The 27,706-nt window shown below is 41.8% G+C and overlaps 72 pseudogenes; 28 read left to right on the top strand and 44 right to left on the bottom strand.

The window, feature by feature from the left end:
* Positions 1–559: 559 nt before the first annotated feature.
* LOC134594964 (5S ribosomal RNA) lies at positions 560–678 on the top strand (annotated as a pseudogene).
* Positions 679–903: 225 nt separating this feature from the next.
* Positions 904–1,022, top strand: LOC134594963 (5S ribosomal RNA; annotated as a pseudogene).
* Positions 1,023–1,913: 891 nt separating this feature from the next.
* On the top strand, positions 1,914–2,032 carry LOC134595826 (5S ribosomal RNA; annotated as a pseudogene).
* A 225-nt stretch (positions 2,033–2,257) lies between these two features.
* LOC134595797 (5S ribosomal RNA) lies at positions 2,258–2,376 on the top strand (annotated as a pseudogene).
* Positions 2,377–2,510: 134 nt separating this feature from the next.
* Positions 2,511–2,629, top strand: LOC134595781 (5S ribosomal RNA; annotated as a pseudogene).
* A 134-nt stretch (positions 2,630–2,763) lies between these two features.
* Positions 2,764–2,882, top strand: LOC134595796 (5S ribosomal RNA; annotated as a pseudogene).
* Positions 2,883–3,016: 134 nt separating this feature from the next.
* On the top strand, positions 3,017–3,135 carry LOC134596631 (5S ribosomal RNA; annotated as a pseudogene).
* Positions 3,136–3,360: 225 nt separating this feature from the next.
* Positions 3,361–3,479, top strand: LOC134595512 (5S ribosomal RNA; annotated as a pseudogene).
* A 134-nt stretch (positions 3,480–3,613) lies between these two features.
* LOC134597020 (5S ribosomal RNA) lies at positions 3,614–3,732 on the top strand (annotated as a pseudogene).
* Positions 3,733–3,957: 225 nt separating this feature from the next.
* Positions 3,958–4,076, top strand: LOC134595795 (5S ribosomal RNA; annotated as a pseudogene).
* A 225-nt stretch (positions 4,077–4,301) lies between these two features.
* On the top strand, positions 4,302–4,420 carry LOC134589333 (5S ribosomal RNA; annotated as a pseudogene).
* Positions 4,421–4,554: 134 nt separating this feature from the next.
* Positions 4,555–4,673, top strand: LOC134595696 (5S ribosomal RNA; annotated as a pseudogene).
* A 134-nt stretch (positions 4,674–4,807) lies between these two features.
* LOC134594468 (5S ribosomal RNA) lies at positions 4,808–4,926 on the top strand (annotated as a pseudogene).
* Positions 4,927–5,151: 225 nt separating this feature from the next.
* On the top strand, positions 5,152–5,270 carry LOC134597841 (5S ribosomal RNA; annotated as a pseudogene).
* A 134-nt stretch (positions 5,271–5,404) lies between these two features.
* On the top strand, positions 5,405–5,523 carry LOC134589093 (5S ribosomal RNA; annotated as a pseudogene).
* A 135-nt stretch (positions 5,524–5,658) lies between these two features.
* Positions 5,659–5,777, top strand: LOC134596117 (5S ribosomal RNA; annotated as a pseudogene).
* Positions 5,778–6,002: 225 nt separating this feature from the next.
* On the top strand, positions 6,003–6,121 carry LOC134587952 (5S ribosomal RNA; annotated as a pseudogene).
* Positions 6,122–6,255: 134 nt separating this feature from the next.
* LOC134597199 (5S ribosomal RNA) lies at positions 6,256–6,374 on the top strand (annotated as a pseudogene).
* A 467-nt stretch (positions 6,375–6,841) lies between these two features.
* LOC134596630 (5S ribosomal RNA) lies at positions 6,842–6,960 on the top strand (annotated as a pseudogene).
* A 134-nt stretch (positions 6,961–7,094) lies between these two features.
* LOC134596629 (5S ribosomal RNA) lies at positions 7,095–7,213 on the top strand (annotated as a pseudogene).
* Positions 7,214–7,347: 134 nt separating this feature from the next.
* On the top strand, positions 7,348–7,466 carry LOC134588171 (5S ribosomal RNA; annotated as a pseudogene).
* A 478-nt stretch (positions 7,467–7,944) lies between these two features.
* On the top strand, positions 7,945–8,063 carry LOC134595430 (5S ribosomal RNA; annotated as a pseudogene).
* A 135-nt stretch (positions 8,064–8,198) lies between these two features.
* LOC134598022 (5S ribosomal RNA) lies at positions 8,199–8,317 on the top strand (annotated as a pseudogene).
* A 134-nt stretch (positions 8,318–8,451) lies between these two features.
* On the top strand, positions 8,452–8,570 carry LOC134596628 (5S ribosomal RNA; annotated as a pseudogene).
* Positions 8,571–9,139: 569 nt separating this feature from the next.
* On the top strand, positions 9,140–9,258 carry LOC134588616 (5S ribosomal RNA; annotated as a pseudogene).
* Positions 9,259–9,392: 134 nt separating this feature from the next.
* LOC134588967 (5S ribosomal RNA) lies at positions 9,393–9,511 on the top strand (annotated as a pseudogene).
* Positions 9,512–9,645: 134 nt separating this feature from the next.
* Positions 9,646–9,764, top strand: LOC134588059 (5S ribosomal RNA; annotated as a pseudogene).
* A 225-nt stretch (positions 9,765–9,989) lies between these two features.
* On the top strand, positions 9,990–10,108 carry LOC134598154 (5S ribosomal RNA; annotated as a pseudogene).
* A 552-nt stretch (positions 10,109–10,660) lies between these two features.
* Positions 10,661–10,779, bottom strand: LOC134595793 (5S ribosomal RNA; annotated as a pseudogene).
* Positions 10,780–11,156: 377 nt separating this feature from the next.
* LOC134595727 (5S ribosomal RNA) lies at positions 11,157–11,275 on the bottom strand (annotated as a pseudogene).
* A 134-nt stretch (positions 11,276–11,409) lies between these two features.
* Positions 11,410–11,528, bottom strand: LOC134595197 (5S ribosomal RNA; annotated as a pseudogene).
* Positions 11,529–11,753: 225 nt separating this feature from the next.
* On the bottom strand, positions 11,754–11,872 carry LOC134590102 (5S ribosomal RNA; annotated as a pseudogene).
* Positions 11,873–12,097: 225 nt separating this feature from the next.
* Positions 12,098–12,216, bottom strand: LOC134594769 (5S ribosomal RNA; annotated as a pseudogene).
* Positions 12,217–12,350: 134 nt separating this feature from the next.
* LOC134589116 (5S ribosomal RNA) lies at positions 12,351–12,469 on the bottom strand (annotated as a pseudogene).
* Positions 12,470–12,694: 225 nt separating this feature from the next.
* On the bottom strand, positions 12,695–12,813 carry LOC134597831 (5S ribosomal RNA; annotated as a pseudogene).
* A 134-nt stretch (positions 12,814–12,947) lies between these two features.
* On the bottom strand, positions 12,948–13,066 carry LOC134588148 (5S ribosomal RNA; annotated as a pseudogene).
* Positions 13,067–13,200: 134 nt separating this feature from the next.
* Positions 13,201–13,319, bottom strand: LOC134594941 (5S ribosomal RNA; annotated as a pseudogene).
* A 226-nt stretch (positions 13,320–13,545) lies between these two features.
* On the bottom strand, positions 13,546–13,664 carry LOC134594997 (5S ribosomal RNA; annotated as a pseudogene).
* Positions 13,665–13,798: 134 nt separating this feature from the next.
* On the bottom strand, positions 13,799–13,916 carry LOC134588673 (5S ribosomal RNA; annotated as a pseudogene).
* A 478-nt stretch (positions 13,917–14,394) lies between these two features.
* LOC134594859 (5S ribosomal RNA) lies at positions 14,395–14,513 on the bottom strand (annotated as a pseudogene).
* A 225-nt stretch (positions 14,514–14,738) lies between these two features.
* LOC134595387 (5S ribosomal RNA) lies at positions 14,739–14,857 on the bottom strand (annotated as a pseudogene).
* A 225-nt stretch (positions 14,858–15,082) lies between these two features.
* On the bottom strand, positions 15,083–15,201 carry LOC134595384 (5S ribosomal RNA; annotated as a pseudogene).
* Positions 15,202–15,335: 134 nt separating this feature from the next.
* On the bottom strand, positions 15,336–15,454 carry LOC134595532 (5S ribosomal RNA; annotated as a pseudogene).
* Positions 15,455–15,588: 134 nt separating this feature from the next.
* Positions 15,589–15,707, bottom strand: LOC134595360 (5S ribosomal RNA; annotated as a pseudogene).
* Positions 15,708–16,266: 559 nt separating this feature from the next.
* Positions 16,267–16,385, bottom strand: LOC134597328 (5S ribosomal RNA; annotated as a pseudogene).
* A 468-nt stretch (positions 16,386–16,853) lies between these two features.
* Positions 16,854–16,972, bottom strand: LOC134597327 (5S ribosomal RNA; annotated as a pseudogene).
* Positions 16,973–17,775: 803 nt separating this feature from the next.
* LOC134597623 (5S ribosomal RNA) lies at positions 17,776–17,894 on the bottom strand (annotated as a pseudogene).
* A 478-nt stretch (positions 17,895–18,372) lies between these two features.
* On the bottom strand, positions 18,373–18,491 carry LOC134594858 (5S ribosomal RNA; annotated as a pseudogene).
* Positions 18,492–18,716: 225 nt separating this feature from the next.
* LOC134595386 (5S ribosomal RNA) lies at positions 18,717–18,835 on the bottom strand (annotated as a pseudogene).
* Positions 18,836–19,060: 225 nt separating this feature from the next.
* LOC134598034 (5S ribosomal RNA) lies at positions 19,061–19,179 on the bottom strand (annotated as a pseudogene).
* A 225-nt stretch (positions 19,180–19,404) lies between these two features.
* LOC134597622 (5S ribosomal RNA) lies at positions 19,405–19,523 on the bottom strand (annotated as a pseudogene).
* Positions 19,524–19,991: 468 nt separating this feature from the next.
* Positions 19,992–20,110, bottom strand: LOC134597621 (5S ribosomal RNA; annotated as a pseudogene).
* Positions 20,111–20,335: 225 nt separating this feature from the next.
* LOC134595539 (5S ribosomal RNA) lies at positions 20,336–20,454 on the bottom strand (annotated as a pseudogene).
* Positions 20,455–20,588: 134 nt separating this feature from the next.
* LOC134595624 (5S ribosomal RNA) lies at positions 20,589–20,707 on the bottom strand (annotated as a pseudogene).
* A 134-nt stretch (positions 20,708–20,841) lies between these two features.
* On the bottom strand, positions 20,842–20,960 carry LOC134597442 (5S ribosomal RNA; annotated as a pseudogene).
* Positions 20,961–21,763: 803 nt separating this feature from the next.
* LOC134595087 (5S ribosomal RNA) lies at positions 21,764–21,882 on the bottom strand (annotated as a pseudogene).
* Positions 21,883–22,108: 226 nt separating this feature from the next.
* LOC134594996 (5S ribosomal RNA) lies at positions 22,109–22,227 on the bottom strand (annotated as a pseudogene).
* Positions 22,228–22,361: 134 nt separating this feature from the next.
* On the bottom strand, positions 22,362–22,479 carry LOC134588672 (5S ribosomal RNA; annotated as a pseudogene).
* A 225-nt stretch (positions 22,480–22,704) lies between these two features.
* Positions 22,705–22,823, bottom strand: LOC134590091 (5S ribosomal RNA; annotated as a pseudogene).
* A 225-nt stretch (positions 22,824–23,048) lies between these two features.
* On the bottom strand, positions 23,049–23,167 carry LOC134589005 (5S ribosomal RNA; annotated as a pseudogene).
* Positions 23,168–23,645: 478 nt separating this feature from the next.
* On the bottom strand, positions 23,646–23,764 carry LOC134597830 (5S ribosomal RNA; annotated as a pseudogene).
* A 134-nt stretch (positions 23,765–23,898) lies between these two features.
* Positions 23,899–24,017, bottom strand: LOC134597368 (5S ribosomal RNA; annotated as a pseudogene).
* A 134-nt stretch (positions 24,018–24,151) lies between these two features.
* LOC134594229 (5S ribosomal RNA) lies at positions 24,152–24,270 on the bottom strand (annotated as a pseudogene).
* Positions 24,271–24,496: 226 nt separating this feature from the next.
* Positions 24,497–24,615, bottom strand: LOC134594995 (5S ribosomal RNA; annotated as a pseudogene).
* Positions 24,616–24,749: 134 nt separating this feature from the next.
* Positions 24,750–24,867, bottom strand: LOC134588671 (5S ribosomal RNA; annotated as a pseudogene).
* A 478-nt stretch (positions 24,868–25,345) lies between these two features.
* LOC134597510 (5S ribosomal RNA) lies at positions 25,346–25,464 on the bottom strand (annotated as a pseudogene).
* A 225-nt stretch (positions 25,465–25,689) lies between these two features.
* On the bottom strand, positions 25,690–25,808 carry LOC134588223 (5S ribosomal RNA; annotated as a pseudogene).
* Positions 25,809–26,033: 225 nt separating this feature from the next.
* Positions 26,034–26,152, bottom strand: LOC134594777 (5S ribosomal RNA; annotated as a pseudogene).
* A 134-nt stretch (positions 26,153–26,286) lies between these two features.
* LOC134588537 (5S ribosomal RNA) lies at positions 26,287–26,405 on the bottom strand (annotated as a pseudogene).
* A 134-nt stretch (positions 26,406–26,539) lies between these two features.
* Positions 26,540–26,658, bottom strand: LOC134595785 (5S ribosomal RNA; annotated as a pseudogene).
* A 134-nt stretch (positions 26,659–26,792) lies between these two features.
* On the bottom strand, positions 26,793–26,911 carry LOC134595531 (5S ribosomal RNA; annotated as a pseudogene).
* A 134-nt stretch (positions 26,912–27,045) lies between these two features.
* Positions 27,046–27,164, bottom strand: LOC134595359 (5S ribosomal RNA; annotated as a pseudogene).
* Between the last annotated feature and the right edge of the window lie 542 nt (positions 27,165–27,706).

Raw genomic sequence — 27,706 nt, 5'->3', positions numbered from 1 at the left:
AGCGTCTTGTCTTTTGTCGCAACCAGAGTTTGATATTCTACCAACATTAGCGAGATCGCAATCTCTTAATTTCACTTACGGCCATACCAGTCTGAAAATGCCAGATCTCGGAAGCCATCCAGACTCGGGTCTGGTTAGAACTTGTATGGGAGACCAACTAGGAACCTCAGGTGCCGTAAGCTTTTGTTTATTTCTTTTTTGCATTATGATGTCATATGCAGACCACTTTTTTCCCTATCCAGAAGCGTCTTGTCTTTTGTCGCAACCAGAGTTTGATATTCTACCAACATTAGCGAGATCGCATTCTCTTAATTTCACTTACGGCCATACCAGTCTGAAAATGTCAGATCTCGGAAGCCATCCAGACTCGGGCCTGGTTAGTACTTGTATGGGAGACCAACTAGGAACCTCAGGTGCCGTAAGCTTTTGTTTATTTCTTTTTTGCATTATGATGTCATAATCAGACCACTTTTTTCCCTATCCAGAAGCGTCTTGTCTTTTGTCGCAACCAGAGTTTGATATTCTACCAACATTAGCGAGATCGCATTCTCTTAATTTCACTTACGGCCATACCAGTCTGAAAATGCCTGATCTCGTCAGATCTCGGAAGCCATCCAGACTCGGGCCTGGTTAGTACTTGTATGGGAGACCAACTAGGAACCTCAGGTGCCGTAGGCTTTTGTTTATTTCATTTTTGCATTATGATGTCATAATCAGACCACTTTTTTCCCTATGGGAGACCAACTAGGAACCTCAGGTGCCGTAAGCTTTTGTTTATTTCTTTTTTGCATTATGATGTCATAATCAGACCACTTTTTTCCCTATCCAGAAGCGTCTTGTCTTTTGTCGCAACCAGAGTTTGATATTCTACCAACATTAGCGAGATCGCATTCTCTTAATTTCACTTACGGCCATACCAGTCTGAAAATGCCTGATCTCGTCAGATCTCGGAAGCCATCCAGACTCGGGCCTGGTTAGTACTTGTATGGGAGACCAACTAGGAACCTCAGGTGCCGTAGGCTTTTGTTTATTTCATTTTTGCATTATGATGTCATAATCAGACCACTTTTTTCCCTATGGGAGACCAACTAGGAACCTCAGGTGCCGTAAGCTTTTGTTTATTTCTTTTTTGCATTATGATGTCATAATCAGACCACTTTTTTCCCTATCCAGAAGCGTCTTGTCTTTTGTCGCAACCAGAGTTTGATATTCTACCAACATTAGCGAGATCGCAATCTCTTAATTTCACTTACGGCCATACCAGTCTGAAAATGCCAGATCTCGGAAGCCATCCAGACTCGGGTCTGGTTAGTACTTGTATGGGAGACCAACTAGGAATCTCAGGTGCCGTAAGCTTTTGTTTATTTCTTTTTTGCATTATGATGTCATAATCAGACCACTTTTTCCCTATGGGAGACCAACTAGGAACCTCAGGTGCCGTAAGCTTTTGTTTATTTCTTTTTTGCATTATGATGTCACAATCAGACCACTTTTTTCCCTATCCAGAAGCATCTTGTCTTTTGTCGCAACCAGAGTTTGATATTCTACCAACATTAACGAGATCGCATTCTCTTAATTTCACTTACGGCCATACCAGTCTGAAAATGCCAGATCTCGGAAGCCATCCAGACTCGGGCCTGGTTAGTACTTGTATGGGAGACCAACTAGGAACCTCAGGGGCCGTAAGCTTTTGTTTATTTCTTTTTTGCATTATGATGTCATAATCAGACCACTTTTTCCCTATGGGAGACCAACTAGGAACCTCAGGTGCCGTAAGCTTTTGTTTATTTATTTTTTGCATTATGATGTCATTATCAGACCACTTTTTTCCCTATCCAGAAGCGTCTTGTCTTTTGTCGCAACCAGAGTTTGATATTCTACCAACATTAGCGAGATCGCATTCTCTTAATTTCATTTACGGCTATACCAGTCTGAAAATGCCTGATCTCGTCAGATCTCGGAAGCCATCCAGACTCGGGCCTGGTTAGTACTTGTATGGGAGACCAACTAGGAACCTCAGGTGCCGTAAGCTATTGTTTATTTCTTTTTTGCATTATGATGTCATAATCAGACCACTTTTTTCCCTATGGGAGACCAACTAGGAACCTCAGGTGTCGTAAGCTTTTGTTTATTTCTTTTTTTCATTATGATGTCATAATCAGACCACTTTTTTCCCTATCCAGAAGCGTCTTGTCTTTTGTCGCAACCAGAGTTTGATATTCTACCAACATTAGCGAGATCGCATTCTCTTAATTTCACTTACGGCCATACCAGTCTGAAAATGCCTGATCTCGTCAGATCTCGGAAGCCATCCAGACTCGGGCCTGGTTAGTATTTGTATGGGAGACCAACTAGGAACCTCAGGTGCCGTAAGCTTTTGTTTATTTCTTTTTTGCATTATGATGTCATAATCAGACCACTTTTTTCCCTATCCAGAAGCGTCTTGTCTTTTGTCGCAACCAGAGTTTGATATTCTACCAACATTAGCGAGATCGCATTCTCTTAATTTCCCTTACGGCCATACCAGTCTGAAAATGCCTGATCTCATCAGATCTCGGAAGCCATCCAGACTCGGGTCTGGTTAGTACTTGTATGGGAGACCAACTAGGAACCTCAGGTGCCGTAAGCTTTTGTTTATTTCTTTTTTGCATTATGATGTCATAATCAGACCACTTTTTTCCCTATCCAGAAGCGTCTAGTCTTTTGTCGCAACCAGAGTTTGATATTCTTCCAACATTAGCGAGATCGCATTCTCTTAATTTCACTTACGGCCATACCAGTCTGAAAATGCCTGATCTCGTCAGATCTCGGAAGCCATCCAGACTCGGGCCTGGTTAGTATTTGTATGGGAGACCAACTAGGAACCTCAGGTGCCGTAAGCTTTTGTTTATTTCTTTTTTGCATTATGATGTCATAATCAGACCACTTTTTTCCCTATCCAGAAGCGTCTTGTCTTTTGTCGCAACCAGAGTTCGATATTCTACCAACATTAGCGAGATCGCATTCTCTTAATTTCCCTTACGGCCATACCAGTCTGAAAATGCCTGATCTCGTCAGATCTCGGAAGCCATCCAGACTCGGGTCTGGTTAGTACTTGTATGGGAGACCAACTAGGAACCTCAGGTGCCGTAAGCTTTTGTTTATTTCTTTTTTGCATTATGATGTCATAATCAGACCACTTTTTTCCCTATGGGAGACCAACTAGGAACCTCAGGTGCCGTAAGCTTTTGTTTATTTCTTTTTTGCATTATGATGTCATAATCAGACCACTTTTTTCCCTATCCAGAAGCGTCTAGTCTTTTGTCGCAACCAGAGTTTGATATTCTTCCAACATTAGCGAGATCGCATTCTCTTAATTTCGCTTACGGCCATACCAGTCTGAAAATGCCTGATCTCGTCAGATCTCGGAAGCCATCCAGACTCGGGTCTGGTTAGTACTTGTATGGGAGACCAACTATGAACCTCAGGTGCCGTAAGCTTTTGTTTATTTCTTTTTTGCATTATGATGTCATAATCAGACCACTTTTTTCCCTATCCAGAAGCATCTTGTCTTTTGTCGCAACCAGAGTTTGATATTCTACCAACATTAACGAGATCGCATTCTCTTAATTTCACTTACGGCCATACCAGTCTGAAAATGCTTGATCTCGTCAGATCTCGGAAGCAATTCTGACTTGGGCCTGGTTAGTACTTGTGTGGGAGACCAGCTAGGAACCTCAGGTGCCGTAAGCTTTTGTTTATTTCTTTTTTGCATTATGATGTCATAATCAGACCACTTTTTTCCCTATGGGAGACCAACTAGGAACCTCAGGTGCCGTAAGCTTTTGTTTATTTCTTTTTTGTATTATGATGTCATAATAACACCACTTTTTTCCCTATCCAGAAGCGTCTTGTCTTTTGTCGCAACCAGAGTTTGATATTCTACCAACATTAGCGAGATCGCATTCTATTAATTTCACTTACGGCCATACCAGTCTGAAAATGCCTGATCTCGTCAGATCTCGGAAGCCATCCAGACTCGGGCCTGGTTAGTATTTGTATGGGAGACCAACTAGGAACCTCAGGTGCCGTAAGCTTTTGTTTATTTCTTTTTTGCATTATGATGTCATAATCAGACCACTTTTTTCCCTATGGGAGACCAACTAGGAACCTCAGGTGCCGTAAGCTTTTGTTTATTTCTTTTTTGCATTATGATGTCATAATCAGACCACTTTTTTCCCTATACAGAAGCGTCTTGTCCATTGTCGCAACCAGAGTTTGATATTCTACCAACATTAGCGAGATCGCATTCTCTTAATTTCACTTACGGCCATACCAGTCTGAAAATGCCTGATCTTGTCAGATCTTGGAAGCCATCCAGACTCGGGCCTGGTTAGTACTTGTATGGGAGAGCAACTAGGAACCTTAGGTGCCGTAAGCTTTTGTTTATTTCTTTTTTGCATTATGATGTCATAATCAGACCACTTTTTTCCCTATCCAGAAGCGTCTTGTCTTTTGTCGCAACCAGAGTTTGATATTCTACCAACATTAGCGAGATCGCATTCTCTTAATTTCAATTACGGCCATACCAGTCTGAAAATGCCTGATCTCGTCAGATCTCGGAAGCCATCCAGACTCGGGCCTGGTTAGTACTTGTATGGGAGACCAACTAGGAACCTCAGGTGCCGTAAGCTTTTGTTTATTTCTTTTTTGCATTATGATGTCATAATCAGACCACTTTTTTCCCTATCCAGAAGCGTCTTGTCTTTTGTCGCAACCAGAGTTTGATATTCTACCAACATTAGCGAGATCGCATTCTCTTAATTTCACTTATGGCCATACCAGTCTGAAAATGCCTGATCTCGTCAGATCTCGGAAGTCATCCAGACTCGGGCCTGGTTAGTACTTGTATGGGAGACCAACTCGGAACCTCAGGTGCCGTAAGCTTTTGTTTATTTCTTTTTTGCATTATGATGTCATAATCAGACCACTTTTTTCCCTATGGGAGACCAACTAGGAACCTCAGGTGCCGTAAGCTTTTGATTATTTTTTTTTTGCATTATGATGTCATAATCAAACCACTTTTTTCCCTATCCAGAAGCGTCTTGTCTTTTGTCGCAACCAGAGTTTGATATTTTACCAACATTAGCGAGATCGCATTCTCGTAATTTCACTTACGGCCATACCAGTCTTAAAATGCCTGATCTCGTCAGATCTCGGAAGCCATCCAGACTTGTGCCTGGTTAGTACTTGTATGGGAGACCAACTAGGAACCTCAGGTGCCGTAAGCTTTTGTTTATTTCTTTTTTGCATTATGATGTCATAATCAGACCACTTTTTTCCCTATACAGAAGCGTCTTGTCCTTTGTCGCAACCAGAGTTTGATATTCTACCAACATTAGCGAGATCGCATTCTCATAATTTCACTTACGGCCATACCAGTCTGAAACTGCCTGATCTTGTCAGATCTCGGACGCCATCCAGACTCGGGCCTGGTTAGTACTTGTATGGGAGACCAACTAGGAACCTCAGGTGCGGTAAGCATTTGTTTATTTCTTTTTTGCATTATGATGTCATAATCAGACCACTTTTTTTCCCTATCCAGAAGCGTCTTGTCTTTTGTCGCAACCAGAGTTTGATATTCTACCAACATTAGCGAGATCGCATTCTCTTAATTTCACTTACGACCATACCAGTCTGAAAATGCCTGATCTCGTCAGATCTCGGAAGCCATCCAGACTCGGGCCTGGTTAGTACTTGTATGGGAGACCAACTAGGAACCTCAGGTGCCGTAAGCTTTTGTTTATTTCTTTTTTGCATTATGATGTCATAATCAGACCACTTTTTTCCCTATGGGAGACCAACTAGGAACCTCAGGTGCCGTAAGCTTTTGTTTATTTCTTTTTTTCATTATGATGTCATAATCAGACCACTTTTTTCCCTATCCAGAAGCGTCTTGTCTTTTGTCGCAACCAGAGTTTGATATTCTACCAACATTAGCGAGATCGCATTCTCTTAATTTCCCTTACGGCCATACCAGTCTGAAAATGCTTGATCTCGTCAGATTTCGGAAGTCATCCAGACTCGGGTCTGGTTAGTACTTGTATGGGAGACCAACTAGGAACCTCAGGTGCCGTAAGCTTTTGTTTATTTCTTTTTTGCATTATGATGTCATAATCAGACCACTTTTTTCCCTATCCAGAAGCGTCTTGTCTTTTGTCGCAACCAGAGTTTGATATTCTACCAACATTAGCGAGATCGCATTCTCTCAATTTCACTTACGGCCATACCAGTCTGAAAATGCCTGATCTCGTCAGATGTCGGAAGCCATCCAGACTCGGGCCTGGTTAGTACTTGTATGGGAGACCAACTAGGAACCTCAGGTGCCGTAAGCTTTTGTTTATTTCTTTTTTGCATTATGATGTCATAATCAGACCACTTTTTTCCCTATGGGAGACCAACTAGGAACCTCAGGTGCCGTAAGCTTTTGTTTATTTCTTTTTTTCATTATGATGTCATAATCAGACCACTTTTTTCCCTATCCAGAAGCGTCTTGTCTTTTGTCGCAACCAGAGTTTGATATTCTACCAACATTAGCGAGATCGCATTCTCTTAATTTCACTTACGGCTATACCAGTCTGAAAATGCCAGATCTCGGAAGCCATCCAGACTCGGGCCTGGTTAGTATTTGTATGCGAGACCAACTAGGAACCTCAGGTGCCGTAAGCTTTTGTTTATTTCTTTTTTCATTATGATGTCATAATCAGACCACTTTTTTCCCTATCCAGAAGCGTCTTGTCTTTTGTCGCAACCAGAGTTTGATATTCTACCAACATTAGCGAGATCGCATTCTCTTAATTTCCCTTACGGCCATACCAGTCTGAAAATGCCTGATCTCGTCAGATCTCGGAAGCCATCCAGACTCGGGTCTGGTTAGTACTTGTATGGGAGACCAACTAGGAACCTCAGGTGCCGTAAGCTGTTGTTTATTTCTTTTTTGCATTATGATGTCATAATCAGACCACTTTTTTCCCTATCCAGAAGCGTCTTGTCTTTTGTCGCAACTAGAGTTCGATATTCTACCAACATTAGCGAGATCGCATTCTCTTAATTTCCCTTACGGCCATACCAGTCTGAAAATGCCTGATCTCGTCAGATCTCGGAAGCCATCCAGACTCGGGTCTGGTTAGTACTTGTATGGGAGACCAACTAGGAACCTCAGGTGCCGTAAGCTTTTGTTTATTTCTTTTTTGCATTATGATGTCATAATCAGACCACTTTTTTCCCTATCCAGAAGCGTCTTGTCTTTTGTCGCAACCAGAGTTTGATATTCTACCAACATTAGCGAGATCGCATTCTCTCAATTTCACTTACGGCCATACCAGTCTGAAAATGCCTGATCTTGTCAGATGTCGGAAGCCATCCAGACTCGGGCCTGGTTAGTACTTGTATGGGAGACCAACTAGGAACCTCAGGTGCCGTAAGCTTTTGTTTATTTCTTTTTTGCATTATGATGTCATAATCAGACCACTTTTTTCCCTATGGGAGACCAACTAGGAACCTCAGGTGCCGTAAGCTTTTGTTTATTTCTTTTTTTCATTATGATGTCATAATCAGACCACTTTTTTCCCTATCCAGAAGCGTCTTGTCTTTTGTCGCAACCAGAGTTTGATATTCTACCAACATTAGCGAGATCGCATTCTCTTAATTTCACTTACGGCTATACCAGTCTGAAAATGCCTGATCTCGTCAGATCTCGGAAGCCATCCAGACTCTGGCCTGGTTAGTATTTGTATGGGAGACTAACTAGGAACCTCAGATGCCGTAAGCTTTTGTTTATTTCTTTTTTGCATTATGATGTCATAATCAGACCACTTTTTTCCCTATCCAGAAGCGTCTTGTCTTTTGTCGCAACCAGAGTTTGATATTCTACCAACATTAGCGAGATCACATTCTCTTAATTTCACTTACGGCCATACTAGTCTGAAAATGCCTGATCTCGTCAGATCTCGGAAGCCATCCAGACTCGGGCCTGGTTAGTACTTGTATGGGAGACCAACTAGGAACCTCAGGTGCCGTAAGCTTTTGTTTATTTCTTTTTTGCATTATGATGTCATAATCAGACCACAATTTTTTCCTATCCAGAAGCGTCTTGTCTTTTGTCGCAACCAGAGTTTGATATTCTACCAACATTAGCGAGATCGCATTCTCTTAATTTCACTTACGGCTATACCAGTCTGAAAATGCCTGATCTCGTCAGATCTCGGAAGCCATCCAGTCTCGGGTCTGGTTAGTACTTGTATGGGAGACCAACTAGGAACCTCAGGTGCCGTAAGCTTTTGTTTATTTCTTTTTTGCATTATGATGTCATAATCAGACCACTTTTTTCCCTATCCAGAAGCGTCTTGTCTTTTGTCGCAACCAGAGTTCGATATTCTACCAACATTAGCGAGATCGCATTCTCTTAATTTCCCTTACGGCCATACCAGTCTGAAAATGCCTGATCTCGTCAGATCTCGGAAGCCATCCAGACTCGGGTCTGGTTAGTACTTGTATGGGAGACCAACTAGGAACCTCAGGTGCCGTAAGCTTTTGTTTATTTATTTTTTGCATTATGATGTTATAATCAGACCACTTTTTTCCCTATCCAGAAGCGTCTTGTCTTTTGTCGCAACCAGAGTTTGATATTCTACCAACATTAGCGAGATCGCATTCTCTTAATTTCATTTACGCCCATTCCAGTCTGAAAATGCCTGATCTCGTCAGATCTCGGAAGCCATCCAGACTCAGGCCTGGTTAGTACTTGTATGGGAGACCAACTAGGAACCTCAGGTGCCGCAAGCTTTTGTTTATTTATTTTTTGCATTATGATGTCATAATCAGACCACTTTTTTCCCTATGGGTGACCAACTAGGAACCTCAGGTGCCGTAAGCTTTTGTTTATTTCTTTTTTGCCTTATGATGTCATAATCAGACCACTTTTTTCCCTATGGGAGACCAACTAGGAACCTCAGGTGCCGTAAGCTTTTGTTTATTTCTTTTTTGCATTATGATGTCATAATCAGACCACTTTTTTCCCTATCCAGAAGCGTCTTGTCTTTTGTCGCAACCAGAGTTTGATATTCTACCAACATTAGCGAGATCGCATTCTCTTAATTTCACTTACGGCCATACCAGTCTGAAAATGCCTGATCTCGTCAGATCTCGGAAGACATACAGACTCGGGCCTGGTTAGTACTTGTATGGGAGACCAACTAGGAACCTCAGGTGCCGTAAGCTTTTGTTTATTTCTTTTTTGCATTATGATATCATAATCAGACCACTTTTTTCCCTATCCAGAAGCGTCTTGTCTTTTGTCGCAACCAGAGTTTGATATTCTTCCAACATTAGTGAGATCGCATTCTCTTAATTTCACTTACGGCCATACCAGTCTGAAAATGCCTGATCTCATCAGATCTCGGAAGCCATCCAGACTCGGGCCTGGTTAGTACTTGTATGGGAGACCAACTAGGAACCTCAGGTGCTGTAAGCTTTTGTTTATTTCTTTTTTGCATTATGATGTCATAATCAGACCACTTTTTTCCCTATCCAGAAGCGTCTTGTCTTTTGTCGCAACCAGAGTTTGATATTCTACCAACATTAGTGAGATCGCATTCTCATAATTTCACTTACGGCCATACCAGTCTGAAAATGCCTGATCTCGTCAGATCTCGGAAGCCATCCAGACTCGGGCCTGGTTAGTACTTGTATGGGAGTCCAACTAGGAACCTCAGGTGCCGTACACTTTTGTTTATTTCTTTTTTGCATTATGATGTCATAATCAGACCACTTTTTTCCCTATGGGAGACCAACTAGGAACCTCAGGTGCCGTAAGCTTTTGTTTATTTCTTTTTTGCATTATGATGTCATAATCAGACCACTTTTTTCCCTATCCAGAAGCGTCTTGTCTTTTGTCGCAACCAGAGTTTGATATTCTACCAACATTAGCGAGATCGCATTCTCTTAATTTCATTTACGGCCATACCAGTCTGAAAATGCCTGATCTTGTCAGATCTCAGAAGCCATCCAGACTTGGGCCTGGTTTGTACTTGTATGGGAGACCAACTACGAACCTCAGGTGCCGTAAGCTTTTGTTTATTTCTTTTTTGCATTATGATGTCATAATCAGACCACTTTTTTCCCTATCCAGAAGCGTCTTGTTTTTTGTCGCAACCAGAGTTTGATATTCTACCAACATTAGCGAGATCGCATTCTCTTAATTTCATTTACGGCCATACCAGTCTGAAAATGCCTGATCTCGTCAGATCTCGGAAGCATTTGTTTATTTCTTTTTTGCATTATGATGTCATAATCAGACCACTTTTTTCCCTATGGGAGACCAACTAGGAACCTCAGGTGCCGTAAGCTTTACTCTGGTTGCGACAAAAGACAAGACGCTTCTGGATAGGGAAAAAAGTGGTCTGATTATGACATCATAATGCAAAAAAGAAATAAACAAAAGCTTACGGCACCTGAGGTTCCTAGTTGGTCTCCCATAGGGAAAAAAGTGGTCTGATTATGACATCATAATGCAAAAAAGAAATAAACAAAAGCTTACGGCACCTGAGGTTCCTAGTTGGTCTCCCATAGGGAAAAAAGTGGTCTGATTATGACATCATAATGCAAAAAAAAAATAAACAAAAGCTTACGGCACCTGAGGTTCCTAGTTGGTCTCCCATACAAGTACTAACCAGGCCCGAGTCTGGATGGCTTCCGAGATCTGACGAGATCAGGCCTTTTCAGACTGGTATGGCCGTAAGTGAAATTAAGAGAATGCGATCTCGCTAATGTTGGTAGAATATCAAACTCTGGTTGCGACAAAAGACAAGATGCTTCTGGATAGGGAAAAAAGTGGTCTGATTATGACATCATAATTCAAAAAAGAAATAAACAAAAGCTTACGGCACCTGAGGTTTCTAGTTGGTCTCCCATACAAGTACTAACCAGGCCCGAGTCTGGATGGCTTCCGAGATCTGGCATTTTCAGACTGGTATGGCCGTAAGTGAAATTAAGAGAATGCGATCTTGCTAATGTTGGTAGAATATCAAACTCTGGTTGCGACAAAAGACAAGACGCTTCTGGATAGGGAAAAAAGTGGTCTGATTATGACATCATAATGCAAAAAAGAAATAAGCAAAAGCTTACGGCACCTGAGGTTCCTAGTTGGTCTCCCATACAAGTACTAACCAGACCCGAGTCTGGATGGCTTCCGAGATCTGACGAGATCAGGCATTTTCAGACTGGTATGGCCGTAAGAGAAATTAAGAGAATGCGATCTCGCTAATGTTGGTAGAATATCAAACTCTGGTTGCGACAAAAGACAAGACGCTTCTGGATAGGGAAAAAAGTGGTCTGATTATGACATCATAATGCAAAAAAGAAATAAACAAAAGCTTACGGCACCTGAGGTTCCTAGTTGGTCTCCCATACAAGTACTAACCAGGCCCGAGTCTGGATGGCTTCCGAGATCTGATGAGATCAGGCATTTTCAGACTGGTATGGCCGTAAGAGAAATTAAGAGAATGCGATCTCGCTAATGTTGGTAGAATATCAAACTCTGGTTGCGACAAAAGACAAGTCGCTTCTGGATAGGGAAAAAAGTGGTCTGATTATGACATCATAATGCAAAAAAGAAATAAACAAAAGCTTACGGCACCTGAGGTTCCTAGTTGGTCTCCCATAGGGAAAAAAGTGGTCTGGTTATGACATCATAATGCAAAAAAGAAATAAACAAAAGCTTACGGCACCTGAGGTTCCTAGTTGGTCTCCCATACAAGTACTAACCAGGCCCGAGTCTGGATGGCTTCCGAGATCTGACGAGATCAGGCATTTTCAGACTGGTATGGCCGTAAGTGAAATTAAGAGAATGCGATCTCGCTAATGTTGGTAGAATATCAAACTCTGGTTGCGACAAAAGACAAGACGCTTCTGGATAGGGAAAAAAGTGGTCTGATTATGACATCATAATGCAAAAAAGAAATAAACAAAAGCTTTTGGCACCTGCGGTTCCTAGTTGGTCTCCCATAGGGAAAAAAGAAGTCTGATTATGACATCATAATGCAAAAAAGAAATAAACAAAAGCTTACGGCACCTGAGGTTCCTAGTTGGTCTCCCATACAAGTACTAACCAGGCCCAAGTCTGGATGGCTTCCGAGATCTGACGAGATCCGGCATTTTCAGACTGGTATGGCCGTAAGTGAAATTAAGCGAATGCGATCTCGCTAATGTTGGTAGAATATCAAACTCTGGTTGCGACAAAAGACAAGACGCTTCTGGATTGGGAAAAAAGTGGTCTGATTATGACATCATAATGCAAAAAAGAAATAAACAAAAGCTTACGGCAGCTGAGGTTCCTAGTTGGTCTCCCATACAAGTACTAACCAGGACCGAGTCTGGATGGCTTCCGAGATCTGACGAGATCAGGCATTTTCAGACTGGTATGGCTGTAAGTGAAATTAAGAGAATGCGATCTCGCTAATGTTGGTAGAATATCAAACTCTGGTTGCGACAAAAGACAAGACGCTTCTGGACAGGGAAAAAAGTGGTCTGATTATGACATCATAATGCAAAAAAGAAATAAACAAAAGCTTACGGCACCTGAGGTTCCTAGTTGGTCTCCCATAGGGAAAAAAGTGGTCTGATTATGACATCATAATGCAAAAAAGAAATAAACAAAAGCTTACGGCACCTGAGGTTCCTAGTTGGTCTCCCATACAAGTACTAACCAGGCCCAAGTCTGGATGGCTTCCGAGATCTGACGAGATCAGGCATTTTCAGAATGGTATCGCCGTAAGTGAAATTAAGAGAATGCGATCTCGTTAATGTTGGTAGAATATCAAACTCTGGTTGCGACAAAAGACAAGATGCTTCTGGATAGGGAAAAAAGTGGTCTGATTATGACATCATAATGCAAAAAAGAAATAAACAAAAGCTTACGGCACCTGAGGTTCCTAGTTGGTCTTCCATACAAGTACTAACCAGACCCGAGTCTGGATGGTTTCCAAGATCTGACGAGATCAGGCATTTTCAGACTGGTATGGCCGTAAGTGAAATTAAGAGAATGCGATCTCGCTAATGTTGGTAGATTATCAAACTCTGGTTGCGACAAAAGACAAGACGCTTCTGGATAGGGAAAAAAGTGGTCTGATTATGACATCATAATGCAAAAAAGAAATAAACAAAAGCTTACGGCACCTGAGGTTCCTAGTTGGTCTCCCATACAAGTACTAACCAGGGCCGAGTCTGGATGGCTTCCGAGATCTGATGAGATCAGGTATTTTCAGACTGGTATGGCCGTAAGTGAAATTAAGAGAATGCGATCTCGCTAATGTTGGTAGAATATCAAACTCTGGTTGCGACAAAAGACAAGACGCTTCTGGATAGGGAAAAAAAGTGGTCTGATTATGACATCATAATGCAAAAAAGAAATAAACAAAAGCTTACGGCACCTGAGGTTCCTAGTTGGTCTCCCATAGGGAAAAAAGTGGTCTGATTATGACATCATAATGCAAACAAGAAATAAACAAAAGCTTACGGCACCTGAGGTTCCTAGTTGGTCTCCCATACAAGTACTAACCAGGCCCGAGTCTGTATGGCTTCCAAGATCTGACGAGATCAGGCATTTTCAGACTGGTATGGCCGTAAGTGAAATTAAGAGAATGCGATCTCGCTAATGTTGGTAGAATATCAAACTCTGGTTGCGACAAAAGACAAGACGCTTCTGGATAGGGAAAAAAGTGGTCTGATTATTACATCATAATGCAAAAAAGAAATAAACAAAAGCTTACGGCACCTGAGGTTCCTAGTTGGTCTCCCATACAAGTACTAACCAGGCACGAGTCTGGATGGCTTCCGAGATCTATGAGATCAGGCATTTTCAGACTGGTATGGCCGTAAGTGAAATTAAGAGAATGCGATCTCGCTAATGTTGGTAGAATATCAAACTCTGGTTGCGACAAAAGACAAGACGCTTCTGGATAGGGAAAAAAGTGGTCTGATTATGACATCATAATGCAAAAAAGCAATAAACAAAAGCTTAAAACACCTGAGGTTCCTAGTTGGTCTCCCATACAAGTACTAACCAGGCCCGAGTCTGGATGGCTTCCGAGATGTGACGAGTTCGGGCATTTTCAGACTGGTATGGCTGTAAGTGAAATTAAGAGAATGCGATCTCGCTAATGTTGGTAGAATATCAAACTCTGGTTGCGACAAAAGACAAGACGCTTCTGGATAGGGAAAAAAGTGGTCTGATTATGACATCATAATGCAAAAAAGAAATAAACAAAAGCTTACGGCACCTGAGGTTCCTAGTTGGTCTCCCATAGGGAAAAAAGTGGTCTGGTTATGACATCATAATGCAAAAATGAAATAAACAAAAGCTTACGGCACCTGAGGTTCCTAGTTGGTCTCCCATACAAGTACTAACCAGGCCCGAGTCTGGATGGCTTCCGAGATCTGACGAGATCAGGCATTTTCAGACTGGTATGGCCATAAGTGAAATTAAGAGAATGCGATCTCGCTAATGTTGGTAGAATATCAAACTCTGGTTGCGACAAAAGACAAGACGCTTCTGGATAGGGAAAAAAGTGGTCTGATTATGACATCATAATGCAAAAAAGAAATAAACAAAAGCTTTTGGCACCTGCGGTTCCTAGTTGGTCTCCCATAGGGAAAAAAGAAGTCTGATTATGACATCATAATGCAAAAAAGAAATAAACAAAAGCTTACGGCACCTGAGGTTCCTAGTTGGTCTCCCATACAAGTACTAACCAGGCCCGAGTCTGGATGGCTTCCGAGATCTGACGAGATCCGGCATTTTCAGACTGGTATGGCCGTAAGTGAAATTAAGCAAATGCGATCTCGCTAATGTTGGTAGAATATCAAACTCTGGTTGCGACAAAAGACAAGACGCTTCTGGATTGGGAAAAAAGTGGTCTGATTATGACATCATAATGCAAAAAAGAAATAAACAAAAGCTTACGGCAACAGAGGTTCCTAGTTGGTCTCCCATAGGGAAAAAAGTGGTCTGATTATGACATCATAATGCAAAAAAGAAATAAACAAAAGCTTACGGCACCTAAGGTTCTTAGTTGGTCTCCCATACAAGTACTAACCAGGCCCGAGTCTGGATGGCTTCCGAGATCTGATGAGATCAGGCATTTTCAGACTGGTATGGCCGTAAGTGAAATTAAGAGAATGCGATCTCGCTAATGTTGGTAGAATATCAAACTCTGGTTGCGACAAAAGACAAGACACTTCTGGATAGGGAAAAAAGTGGTCTGATTATGACATCATAATGCAAAAAAGAAATAAACAAAAGCTTACGGCACCTGAGGTTCCTAGTTGGTCTCCCATACAAGTACTAACCAGGCCCAAGTCTGGATGGCTTCCGAGATCTGACGAGATCAGGAATTTTCAGACTAGTATGGCCGTAAGGGAAATTAAGAGAATGCGATCTCGCTAATGTTGGTAGAATATCAAACTCTGGTTGCGACAAAAGACAAGACGCTTCTGGATAGGGAAAAAAGTGGTCTGATTATGACATCATAATGCAAAAAAGAAATAAACAAAAGCTTACGGCACCTGAGGTTCCTAGTTGGTCTCCCATACAAGTACTAACCAGGCCCAAGTCTGGATGGCTTCCGAGATCTGACGAGATCAGGCATTTTCAGACTGGTATGGCCCTAAGTGAAATTAAGAGAATGCGATCTCGCTAATGTTGGTAGAATATCAAACTCTGGTTGCGACAAAAGACAAGACGCTTCTGGATAGGGAAAAAAGTGGTCTGATTATGACATCATAATGCAAAAAAGAAATAAACAAAAGCTTACGGCACCTGAGAATCCTAGTTGGTCTCCCATAGGGAAAAAAGAAGTCTGATTATGACATCATAATGCAAAAAAGAAATAAACAAAAGCTTACGGCACCTGAGGTTCCTAGTTGGTCTCCCATACAAGTACTAACCAGGCCCGAGTCTGGATGGCTTCCGAGATCTGGCATTTTCAGACTGGTATGGCCGTAAGGTAAATTAAGATAATGCGATCTCGCTAATGTTGGTAGAATATCAAACTCTGGTTGCGACAAAAGACAAGACGCTTCTGGATAGGGAAAAAAGTGGTCTGATTATGACATCATAATGCAAAAAAGAAATAAACAAAAGCTTACGGCACCTGAGGTTCCTAGTTGGTCTCCCATAGGGAAAAAAGTGGTCTGATTATGACATCATAATGCAAAAAAGAAATAAACAAAAGCTTACGGCACCTGAGGTTCCTAGTTGGTCTCCCATACAAGTACTAACCAGGCACGAGTCTGGATGGCTTCCGAGATCTGACGAGATCAGGCATTTTCAGACTGGTATGGCCGTAAGTGAAATTACGAGAATGCGATCTCGCTAATGTTGGTAGAATATCAAACTCTGGTTGCGACAAAAGACAAGACGCTTCTGGATAGGGAAAAAAGTGGTCTGATTATGACATCATAATGCAAAAAAGAAATAAACAAAAGCTTACGGCACCTGAGGTTCCTAGTTGGTCTCCCATACAAGTACTAACCATGCCCGAGTCTGGATGGCTTCCGAGATCTGGCATTTTCAGACTGGTATGGCCGTAAGGTAAATTAAGATAATGCGATCTCGCTAATGTTGGTAGAATATCAAACTCTGGTTGCGACAAAAGACAAGACGCTTCTGGATAGGGAAAAAAGTGGTCTGATTATGACATCATAATGCAAAAAAGAAATAAACAAAAGCTTACGGCACCTGAGGTTCCTAGTTGGTCTCCCATAGGGAAAAAAGTGGTCTGATTATGACATCATAATGCAAAAAAGAAATAAACAAAAGCTTACGGCACCTGAGGTTCCTAGTTGGTCTCCCATACAAGTACTAACCAGGCACGAGTCTGGATGGCTTCCGAGATCTGACGAGATCAGGCATTTTCAGACTGGTATGGCCGTAAGTGAAATTACGAGAATGCGATCTCGCTAATGTTGGTAGAATATCAAACTCTGGTTGCGACAAAAGACAAGACGCTTCTGGATAGGGAAAAAAGTGGTCTGATTATGACATCATAATGCAAAAAAGAAATAAACAAAAGCTTACGGCACCTGAGGTTCCTAGTTGGTCTCCCATACAAGTACTAACCATGCCCGAGTCTGGATGGCTTCCGAGATCTGGCATTTTTAGACTGGTATGGCCGTGAGGGAAATTAAGATAATGCGATCTCGCTAATGTTGGTAGAATATCAAACTCTGGTTGCGACAAAAGACAAGACGCTTCTGGATAGGTAAAAAAGTGGTCTGATTATGACATCATAATGCAAAAAAGAAATAAACAAAAGCTTACGGCACCTGAGGTTCCTAGTTGGTCTCCCATAGGGAAAAAAGTGGTCTGATTATGACATCATAATGCAAAAAAGAAATAAACAAAAGCTTACGGCACCTGAGGTTCCTAGTTGGTCTCCCATACAAGTACTAACCATGCCCGAGTCTGGATGGCTTCCGAGATCTGGCATTTTCAGACTGGTATGGCCGTGAGGGAAATTAAGATAATGCGATCTCGCTAATGTTGGTAGAATATCAAACTCTGGTTGCGACAAAAGACAAGACGCTTCTGGATAGGTAAAAAAGTGGTCTGATTATGACATCATAATGCAAAAAAGAAATAAACAAAAGCTTACGGCACCTGAGGTTCCTAGTTGGTCTCCCATAGGGAAAAAAAGTGGTCTGATTATGACATCATAATGCAAAAAAGAAATAAACAAAAGCTTACGGCACCTGAGGTTCCTAGTTGGTCTCCCATACAAGTACTAACTAGGCCCGAGTCTGGATGGCTTCCGAGATCTGACGAGATCAGGCATTTTCAGACTAGTATGGCCGTAAGTGAAATTAAGAGAATGCGATCTCGCTAATGTTGGTAGAATATCAAACTCTGGTTGCGACAAAAGACAAGACGCTTCTGGATAGGGAAAAAAGTGGTCTGATTATGACATCATAATGCAAAAAAGAAATAAACAAAAGCTTAAAACACCTGAGGTTCCTAGTTGGTCTCCCATACAAGTACTAACCAGGCCCGAGTCTGGATGGCTTCCGATATGTGACGAGTTCGGGCATTTTCAGACTGGTATGGCTGTAAGTGAAATTAAGAGAATGCGATCTCGCTAATGTTGGTAGAATATCAAACTCTGGTTGCGACAAAAGACAAGACGCTTCTGGATAGGGAAAAAAGTGGTCTGATTATGACATCATAATGCAAAAAAGAAATAAACAAAAGCTTACGGCACCTGAGGTTCCTAGTTGGTCTCCCATAGGGAAAAAAGTGGTCTGGTTATGACATCATAATGCAAAAAAGAAATAAACAAAAGCTTACGGCACCTGAGGTTCCTAGTTGGTCTCCCATACAAGTACTAACCAGGCCCGAGTCTGGATGGCTTCCGAGATCTGACGAGATCAGGCATTTTCAGACTGGTATGGCCATAAGTGAAATTAAGAGAATGCGATCTCGCTAATGTTGGTAGAATATCAAACTCTGGTTGCGACAAAAGACAAGACGCTTCTGGATAGGGAAAAAAGTGGTCTGATTATGACATCATAATGCAAAAAAGAAATAAACAAAAGCTTTTGGCACCTGCGGTTCCTAGTTGGTCTCCCATAGGGAAAAAAGAAGTCTGATTATGACATCATAATGCAAAAAAGAAATAAACAAAAGCTTACGGCACCTGAGGTTCCTAGTTGGTCTCCCATACAAGTACTAACCAGGCCCGAGTCTGGATGGCTTCCGAGATCTGACGAGATCCGGCATTTTCAGACTGGTATGGCCGTAAGTGAAATTAAGCAAATGCGATCTCGCTAATGTTGGTAGAATATCAAACTCTGGTTGCGACAAAAGACAAGACGCTTCTGGATTGGGAAAAAAGTGGTCTGATTATGACATCATAATGCAAAAAAGAAATAAACAAAAGCTTACGGCACCTGAGGTTCCTAGTTGGTCTCCCATAGGGAAAAAAGTGGTCTGATTATGACATCATAATGCAAAAAAGAAATAAACAAAAGCTTACGGCACCTAAGGTTCTTAGTTGGTCTCCCATACAAGTACTAACCAGGCCCGAGTCTGGATGACTTCCGAGATCTGACGAGATCAGGCATTTTCAGACTGGTATGGCCGTGAGGGAAATAAAGATAATGCGATCTCGCTAATGTTGGTAGAATATCAAACTCTGGTTGCGACAAAAGACAAGACGCTTCTGGATAGGTAAAAAAGTGGTCTGATTATGACATCATAATGCAAAAAAGAAATAAACAAAAGCTTACGGCACCTGAGGTTCCTAGTTGGTCTCCCATAGGGAAAAAAGTGGTCTGATTATGACATCATAATGCAAAAAAGAAATAAACAAAAGCTTACGGCACCTGAGGTTCCTAGTTGGTCTCCCATACAAGTACTAACTAGGCCCGAGTCTGGATGGCTTCCGAGATCTGACGAGATCAGGCATTTTCAGACTAGTATGGCCGTAAGTGAAATTAAGAGAATGCGATCTCGCTAATGTTGGTAGAATATCAAACTCTGGTTGCGACAAAAGACAAGACGCTTCTGGATAGGGAAAAAAGTGGTCTGATTATGACATCATAATGCAAAAAAGAAATAAACAAAAGCTTACGGCACCTGAGGTTCCTAGTTGGTCTCCCATACAAGTACTAACCATGCCCGAGTCTGGATGGCTTCCGAGATCTGGCATTTTCAGACTGGTATGGCCGTGAGGGAAATTAAGATAATGCGATCTCGCTAATGTTGGTAGAATATCAAACTCTGGTTGCGACAAAAGACAAGACGCTTCTGGATAGGTAAAAAAGTGGTCTGATTATGACATCATAATGCAAAAAAGAAATAAACAAAAGCTTACGGCACCTGAGGTTCCTAGTTGGTCTCCCATAGGGAAAAAAGTGGTCTGATTATGACATCATAATGCAAAAAAGAAATAAACAAAAGCTTACGGCACCTGAGGTTCCTAGTTGGTCTCCCATACAAGTACTAACTAGGCCCGAGTCTGGATGGCTTCCGAGATCTGACGAGATCAGGCATTTTCAGACTAGTATGGCCGTAAGTGAAATTAAGAGAATGCGATCTCGCTAATGTTGGTAGAATATCAAACTCTGGTTGCGACAAAAGACAAGACGCTTCTGGATAGGGAAAAAAGTGGTCTGATTATGACATCATAATGCAAAAAAGAAATAAACAAAAGCTTACGGCACCTGAGGTTCCTAGTTGGTCTCCCATACGGAAAAAAGTGGTCTGATTATGACATCATAATGCAAAAAAGAAATAAACAAAAGCTTACGGCACCTGAGGTTCCTAGTTGGTCTCCCATACAAGTACTAACCAGGCCCGAATCTGGATGGCTTCCGAGATCTGACGAGATCAGGCATTTTCAGACTGGTATGGCCGTAAGTGAAATTAAGAGAATGCGATCTCGCTAATGTTGGTAGAATATCAAACTCTGGTTGCGACAAAAGACAAGACGCTTCTGGATAGGGAAAAAAGTGGTCTGATTATGACATCATAATGCAAAAAAGAAATAAACAAAAGCTTACGGCACCTGAGGTTCCTAGTTGGTCTCCCATACAAGTACTAACCAGACCCGAGTCTGGATGGTTTCCGAGATCTGACGAGATCAGGCATTTTCAGACTGGTATGGCCGTAAGTGAAATTAAGAGAATGCGATCTCGCTAATGTTGGTAGATTATCAAACTCTGGTTGCGACAAAAGACAATACGCTTCTGGATAGGGAAAAAAGTGGTCTGATTATGACATCATAATGCAAAAAAGAAATAAACAAAAGCTTACGGCACCTGAGGTTCCCAGTTGGTCTCCCATACAAGTACTAACCAGGCCCGAGTCTGGATGGCTTCCGAGATCTGATGAGATCAGGCATTTTCAGACCGGTATGGCCGTAAGTGAAATCAAGAGAATGCGATCTCGCTAATGTTGGTAGATTATCAAACTCTGGTTGCGACAAAAGACAAGACGCTTCTGGATAGGGAAAAAAGTGGTCTGATTATGACATCATAATGGAAAAAAAGAAATAAACAAAAGCTTACGGCACCTGAGGTTCCTAGTTGGTCTCCCATAGGGAAAAAAGTGGTCTGATTATGACATCATAATGCAAAAAAGAAATAAACAAAAGCTTACGGCACCTGAGGTTCCTAGTTGGTCTCCCATACAAGTACTAACCAGGCCCGAGTCTGGATGGCTTCCGAGATCTGACATTTTCAGACTGGTATGGCCGTAAGTGAAATTAAGAGAATGCAATCTCGCTACTGTTGGTAGAATATCAAACTCTGGTTGCGACAAAAGACAAGACGCTTCTGGATAGGGAAAAAAGTGGTCTGATTATGACATCATAATGCAAAAAAGAAATAAACAAAAGCTTACGGCACCTGAGGTTCCTAGTTGGTCTCCCTTAGGGAAAAAAGTTGTCTGATTATGACATCATAATGCAAAAAATAAATAAACAAAAGCTTACAGCACCTGAGGTTCCTAGTTGGTCTCCCATACAAGTACTAACCAGGCCCGAGTCTGGATGGCTTCCGAGATCTGGCATTTTCAGACTGGTATGGCCGTAAGTGAAATTAAGAGAATGCGATCTCGCTAATGTTGGTAGAATATCAAACTCTGGTTGCGACAAAAGACAAGACGCTTCTGGATAGGGAAAAAAGTGGTCTGATTATGACATCATAATGCAAAAAAGAAATAAACAAAAGCTTACGGCACCTGAGGTTCCTAGTTGGTCTCCCATACAAGTACTAACCAGACCCGAGTCTGGATGGCTTCCGAGATCTGATGAGATCAGGTATTTTCAGACTGGTATGGCCATAAGTGAAATTAAGAGAATGCGATCTCGCTAATGTTGGTAGAATATCAAACTCTGGTTGCGACAAAAGACAAGACGCTTCTGGATAGGGAAAAAAAGTGGTCTGATTATGACATCATAATGCAAAAAAGAAATAAACAAAAGCTTACGGCACCTGAGGTTCCTAGTTGGTCTCCCATAGGGAAAAAAGTGGTCTGATTATGACATCATAATGCAAACAAGAAATAAACAAAAGCTTACGGCACCTGAGGTTCCTAGTTGGTCTCCCATACAAGTACTAACCAGGCCCGAGTCTGTATGGCTTCCAAGATCTGACGAGATCAGGCATTTTCAGACTGGTATGGCCGTAAGTGAAATTAAGAGAATGCGATCTCGCTAATGTTGGTAGAATATCAAACTCTGGTTGCGACAAAAGACAAGACGCTTCTGGATAGGGAAAAAAGTGGTCTGATTATTACATCATAATGCAAAAAAGAAATAAACAAAAGCTTACGGCACCTGAGGTTCCTAGTTGGTCTCCCATACAAGTACTAACCAGGCACGAGTCTGGATGGCTTCCGAGATCTATGAGATCAGGCATTTTCAGACTGGTATGGCCGTAAGTGAAATTAAGAGAATGCGATCTCGCTAATGTTGGTAGAATATCAAACTCTGGTTGCGACAAAAGACAAGACGCTTCTGGATAGGGAAAAAAGTGGTCTGATTATGACATCATAATGCAAAAAAGAAATAAACAAAAGCTTACGGCACCTGAGGTTCCTAGTTGGTCTCCCATAGGGAAAAAAGTGGTCTGGTTATGACATCATAATGCAAAAAAGAAATAAACAAAAGCTTACGGCACCTGAGGTTCCTAGTTGGTCTCCCATACAAGTACTAACCAGGCCCGAGTCTGGATGGCTTCCGAGATCTGACGAGATCAGGCATTTTCAGACTGGTATGGCCGTAAGTGAAATTAAGAGAATGCGATCTCGCTAATGTTGGTAGAATATCAAACTCTGGTTGCGACAAAAGACAAGACGCTTCTGGATAGGGAAAAAAGTGGTCTGATTATGACATCATAATGCAAAAAAGAAATAAACAAAAGCTTTTGGCACCTGCGGTTCCTAGTTGGTCTCCCATAGGGAAAAAAGAAGTCTGATTATGACATCATAATGCAAAAAAGAAATAAACAAAAGCTTACGGCACCTGAGGTTCCTAGTTGGTCTCCCATACAATTTCTAACCAGGCCCAAGTCTGGATGGCTTCCGAGATCTGACGAGATCCGGCATTTTCAGACTGGTATGGCCGTAAGTGAAATTAAGCGAATGCGATCTCGCTAATGTTGGTAGAATATCAAACTCTGGTTGCGACAAAAGACAAGACGCTTCTGGATTGGGAAAAAAGTGGTCTGATTATGACATCATAATGCAAAAAAGAAATAAACAAAAGCTTACGGCAGCTGAGGTTCCTAGTTGGTCTCCCATACAAGTACTAACCAGGACCGAGTCTGGATGGCTTCCGAGATTTGACGAGATCAGGCATTTTCAGACTGGTATGGCTGTAAGTGAAATTAAGAGAATGCGATCTCGCTAATGTTGGTAGAATATCAAACTCTGGTTGCGACAAAAGACAAGACGCTTCTGGACAGGGAAAAAAGTGGTCTGATTATGACATCATAATGCAAAAAAGAAATAAACAAAAGCTTACGGCACCTGAGGTTCCTAGTTGGTCTCCCATAGGGAAAAAAGTGGTCTGATTATGACATCATAATGCAAAAAAGAAATAAACAAAAGCTTACGGCACCTGAGGTTCCTAGTTGGTCTCCCATACAAGTACTAACCAGGCCCAAGTCTGGATGGCTTCCGAGATCTGACGAGATCAGGCATTTTCAGAATGGTATCGCCGTAAGTGAAATTAAGAGAATGCGATCTCGTTAATGTTGGTAGAATATCAAACTCTGGTTGCGACAAAAGACAAGATGCTTCTGGATAGGGAAAAAAGTGGTCTGATTATGACATCATAATGCAAAAAAGAAATAAACAAAAGCTTACGGCACCTGAGTTTCCTAGTTGGTCTTCCATACAAGTACTAACCAGACCCGAGTCTGGATGGTTTCCGAGATCTGACGAGATCAGGCATTTTCAGACTGGTATGGCCGTAAGTGAAATTAAGAGAATGCGATCTCGCTAATGTTGGTAGATTATCAAACTCTGGTTGCGACAAAAGACAAGACGCTTCTGGATAGGGAAAAAAGTGGTCTGATTATGACATCATAATGCAAAAAAGAAATAAACAAAAGCTTACGGCACCTGAGGTTCCTAGTTGGTCTCCCATACAAGTACTAATCAGGGCCGAGTCTGGATGGCTTCCGAGATCTGATGAGATCAGGTATTTTCAGACTGGTATGGCCGTAAGTGAAATTAAGAGAATGCGATCTCGCTAATGTTGGTAGAATATCAAACTCTGGTTGCGACAAAAGACAAGACGCTTCTGGATAGGGAAAAAAAGTGGTCTGATTATGACATCATAATGCAAAAAAGAAATAAACAAAAGCTTACGGCACCTGAGGTTCCTAGTTGGTCTCCCATAGGGAAAAAAGTGGTCTGATTATGACATCATAATGCAAACAAGAAATAAACAAAAGCTTACGGCACCTGAGGTTCCTAGTTGGTCTCCCATACAAGTACTAACCAGGCCCGAGTCTGTATGGCTTCCAAGATCTGACGAGATCAGGCATTTTCAGACTGGTATGGCCGTAAGTGAAATTAAGAGAATGCGATCTCGCTAATGTTGGTAGAATATCAAACTCTGGTTGCGACAAAAGACAAGACGCTTCTGGATAGGGAAAAAAGTGGTCTGATTATTACATCATAATGCAAAAAAGAAATAAACAAAAGCTTACGGCACCTGAGGTTCCTAGTTGGTCTCCCATACAAGTACTAACCAGGCACGAGTCTGGATGGCTTCCGAGATCTATGAGATCAGGCATTTTCAGACTGGTATGGCCGTAAGTGAAATTAAGAGAATGCGATCTCGCTAATGTTGGTAGAATATCAAACTCTGGTTGCGACAAAAGACAAGACGCTTCTGGATAGGGAAAAAAGTGGTCTGATTATGACATCATAATGCAAAAAAGCAATAAACAAAAGCTTAAAACACCTGAGGTTCCTAGTTGGTCTCCCATACAAGTACTAACCAGGCCCGAGTCTGGATGGCTTCCGAGATGTGACGAGTTCGGGCATTTTCAGACTGGTATGGCTGTAAGTGAAATTAAGAGAATGCGATCTCGCTAATGTTGGTAGAATATCAAACTCTGGTTGCGACAAAAGACAAGACGCTTCTGGATAGGGAAAAAAGTGGTCTGATTATGACATCATAATGCAAAAAAGAAATAAACAAAAGCTTACGGCACCTGAGGTTCCTAGTTGGTCTCCCATAGGGAAAAAAGTGGTCTGGTTATGACATCATAATGCAAAAAAGAAATAAACAAAAGCTTACGTCACCTGAGGTTCCTAGTTGGTCTCCCATACAAGTACTAACCAGGCCCGAGTCTGGATGGCTTCCGAGATCTGACGAGATCAGGCATTTTCAGACTGGTATGGCCATAAGTGAAATTAAGAGAATGCGATCTCGCTAATGTTGGTAGAATATCAAACTCTGGTTGCGACAAAAGACAAGACGCTTCTGGATAGGGAAAAAAGTGGTCTGATTATGACATCATAATGCAAAAAAGAAATAAACAAAAGCTTTTGGCACCTGCGGTTCCTAGTTGGTCTCCCATAGGGAAAAAAGAAGTCTGATTATGACATCATAATGCAAAAAAGAAATAAACAAAAGCTTACGGCACCTGAGGTTCCTAGTTGGTCTCCCATACAAGTACTAACCAGGCCCGAGTCTGGAGGGCTTCCGAGATCTGACGAGATCCAGCATTTTCAGACTGGTATGGCCGTAAGTGAAATTAAGCAAATGCGATCTCGCTAATGTTGGTAGAATATCAAACTCTGGTTGCGACAAAAGACAAGACGCTTCTGGATTGGGAAAAAAGTGGTCTGATTATGACATCATAATGCAAAAAAGAAATAAACAAAAGCTTACGGCACCTGAGGTTCCTAGTTGGTCTCCCATAGGGAAAAAAGTGGTCTGATTATGACATCATAATGCAAAAAAGAAATAAACAAAAGCTTACGGCACCTAAGGTTCCTAGTTGGTCTCCCATACAAGTACTAACCAGGCCCGAGTCTGGATGACTTCCGAGATCTGACGAGATCAGGCATTTTCAGACTGGTATGGCCGTAAGTGAAATTAAGAGAATGCGATCTCGCTAATGTTGGTAGAATATCAAACTCTGGTTGCGACAAAAGACAAGATGCTTCTGGATAAGGAAAAAAGTGGTCTGATTATGACATCATAATGCAAAAAAGAAATAAACAAAAGGTTACGGCACCTGAGGTTCCTAGTTGGTCTCCCATACAAGTACTAACCAGGCCCGAGTCTGGATGGCTTCCGAGATCTGACGAGATCAGGCATTTTCAGACTGGTATGGCAGTAAGGGAAATTAAGAGAATGCGATCTCGCTAATGTTGGTAGAATATCAAACTCTGGTTGCGACAAAAGACAAGACGCTTCTGGATAGGGAAAAAAGTGGTCTGATTATGACATCATAATGCAAAAAAGAAATAAACAAAAGCTTACGGCACCTGAGGTTCCTAGTTGGTCTCCCATACAAGTACTAACCAGGCCCGAGTCTGGATGGCTTCCGAGATCTGATGAGATCAGGCATTTTCAGACTGGTATGGCCGTAAGTGAAATTAAGAGAATGCGATCTCGCTAATGTTGGTAGAATATCAAACTCTGGTTGCGACAAAAGACAAGACACTTCTGGATAGGGAAAAAAGTGGTCTGATTATGACATCATAATGCAAAAAAGAAATAAACAAAAGCTTACGGCACCTGAGGTTCCTAGTTGGTCTCCCATACAAGTACTAACCAGGCCCAAGTCTGGATGGCTTCCGAGATCTGACGAGATCAGGAATTTTCAGACTAGTATGGCCGTAAGGGAAATTAAGAGAATGCGATCTCGCTAATGTTGGTAGAATATCAAACTCTGGTTGCGACAAAAGACAAGACGCTTCTGGATAGGGAAAAAAGTGGTCTGATTATGACATCATAATGCAAAAAAGAAATAAACAAAAGCTTACGGCACCTGAGGTTCCTAGTTGGTCTCCCATACAAGTACTAACCAGGCCCAAGTCTGGATGGCTTCCGAGATCTGACGAGATCAGGCATTTTCAGACTGGTATGGCCCTAAGTGAAATTAAGAGAATGCGATCTCGCTAATGTTGGTAGAATATCAAACTCTGGTTGCGACAAAAGACAAGACGCTTCTGGATAGGGAAAAAAGTGGTCTGATCATGACATCATAATGCAAAAAAGAAATAAACAAAAGCTTACGGCACCTGAGAATCCTAGTTGGTCTCCCATAGGGAAAAAAGAAGTCTGATTATGACATCATAATGCAAAAAAGAAATAAACAAAAGCTTACGGCACCTGAGGTTCCTAGTTGGTCTCCCATACAAGTACTAACCAGGCCCGAGTCTGGATGGCTTCCGAGATCTGGCATTTTCAGACTGGTATGGCCGTAAGTGAAATTAAGAGAATGCGATCTCGCTAATGTTGGTAGAATATCAAACTCTGGTTGCGACAAAAGACAAGACGCTTCTGGATAGGGAAAAAAGTGGTCTGATTATGACATCATAATGCAAAAAAGAAATAAACAAAAGCTTACGGCACCTGAGGTTCCTAGTTGGTCTCCCATACAAGTACTAACCATGCCCGAGTCTGGATGGCTTCCG

This window comes from Pelobates fuscus, chromosome 2 (assembly GCF_036172605.1).
Source record: "Pelobates fuscus isolate aPelFus1 chromosome 2, aPelFus1.pri, whole genome shotgun sequence".
NCBI lineage: Eukaryota > Metazoa > Chordata > Amphibia > Anura > Pelobatidae > Pelobates > Pelobates fuscus.
The sequence above is the reverse complement of the archived record's forward strand: the minus strand, read 5'-3'. Positions and strand labels throughout refer to the sequence as shown.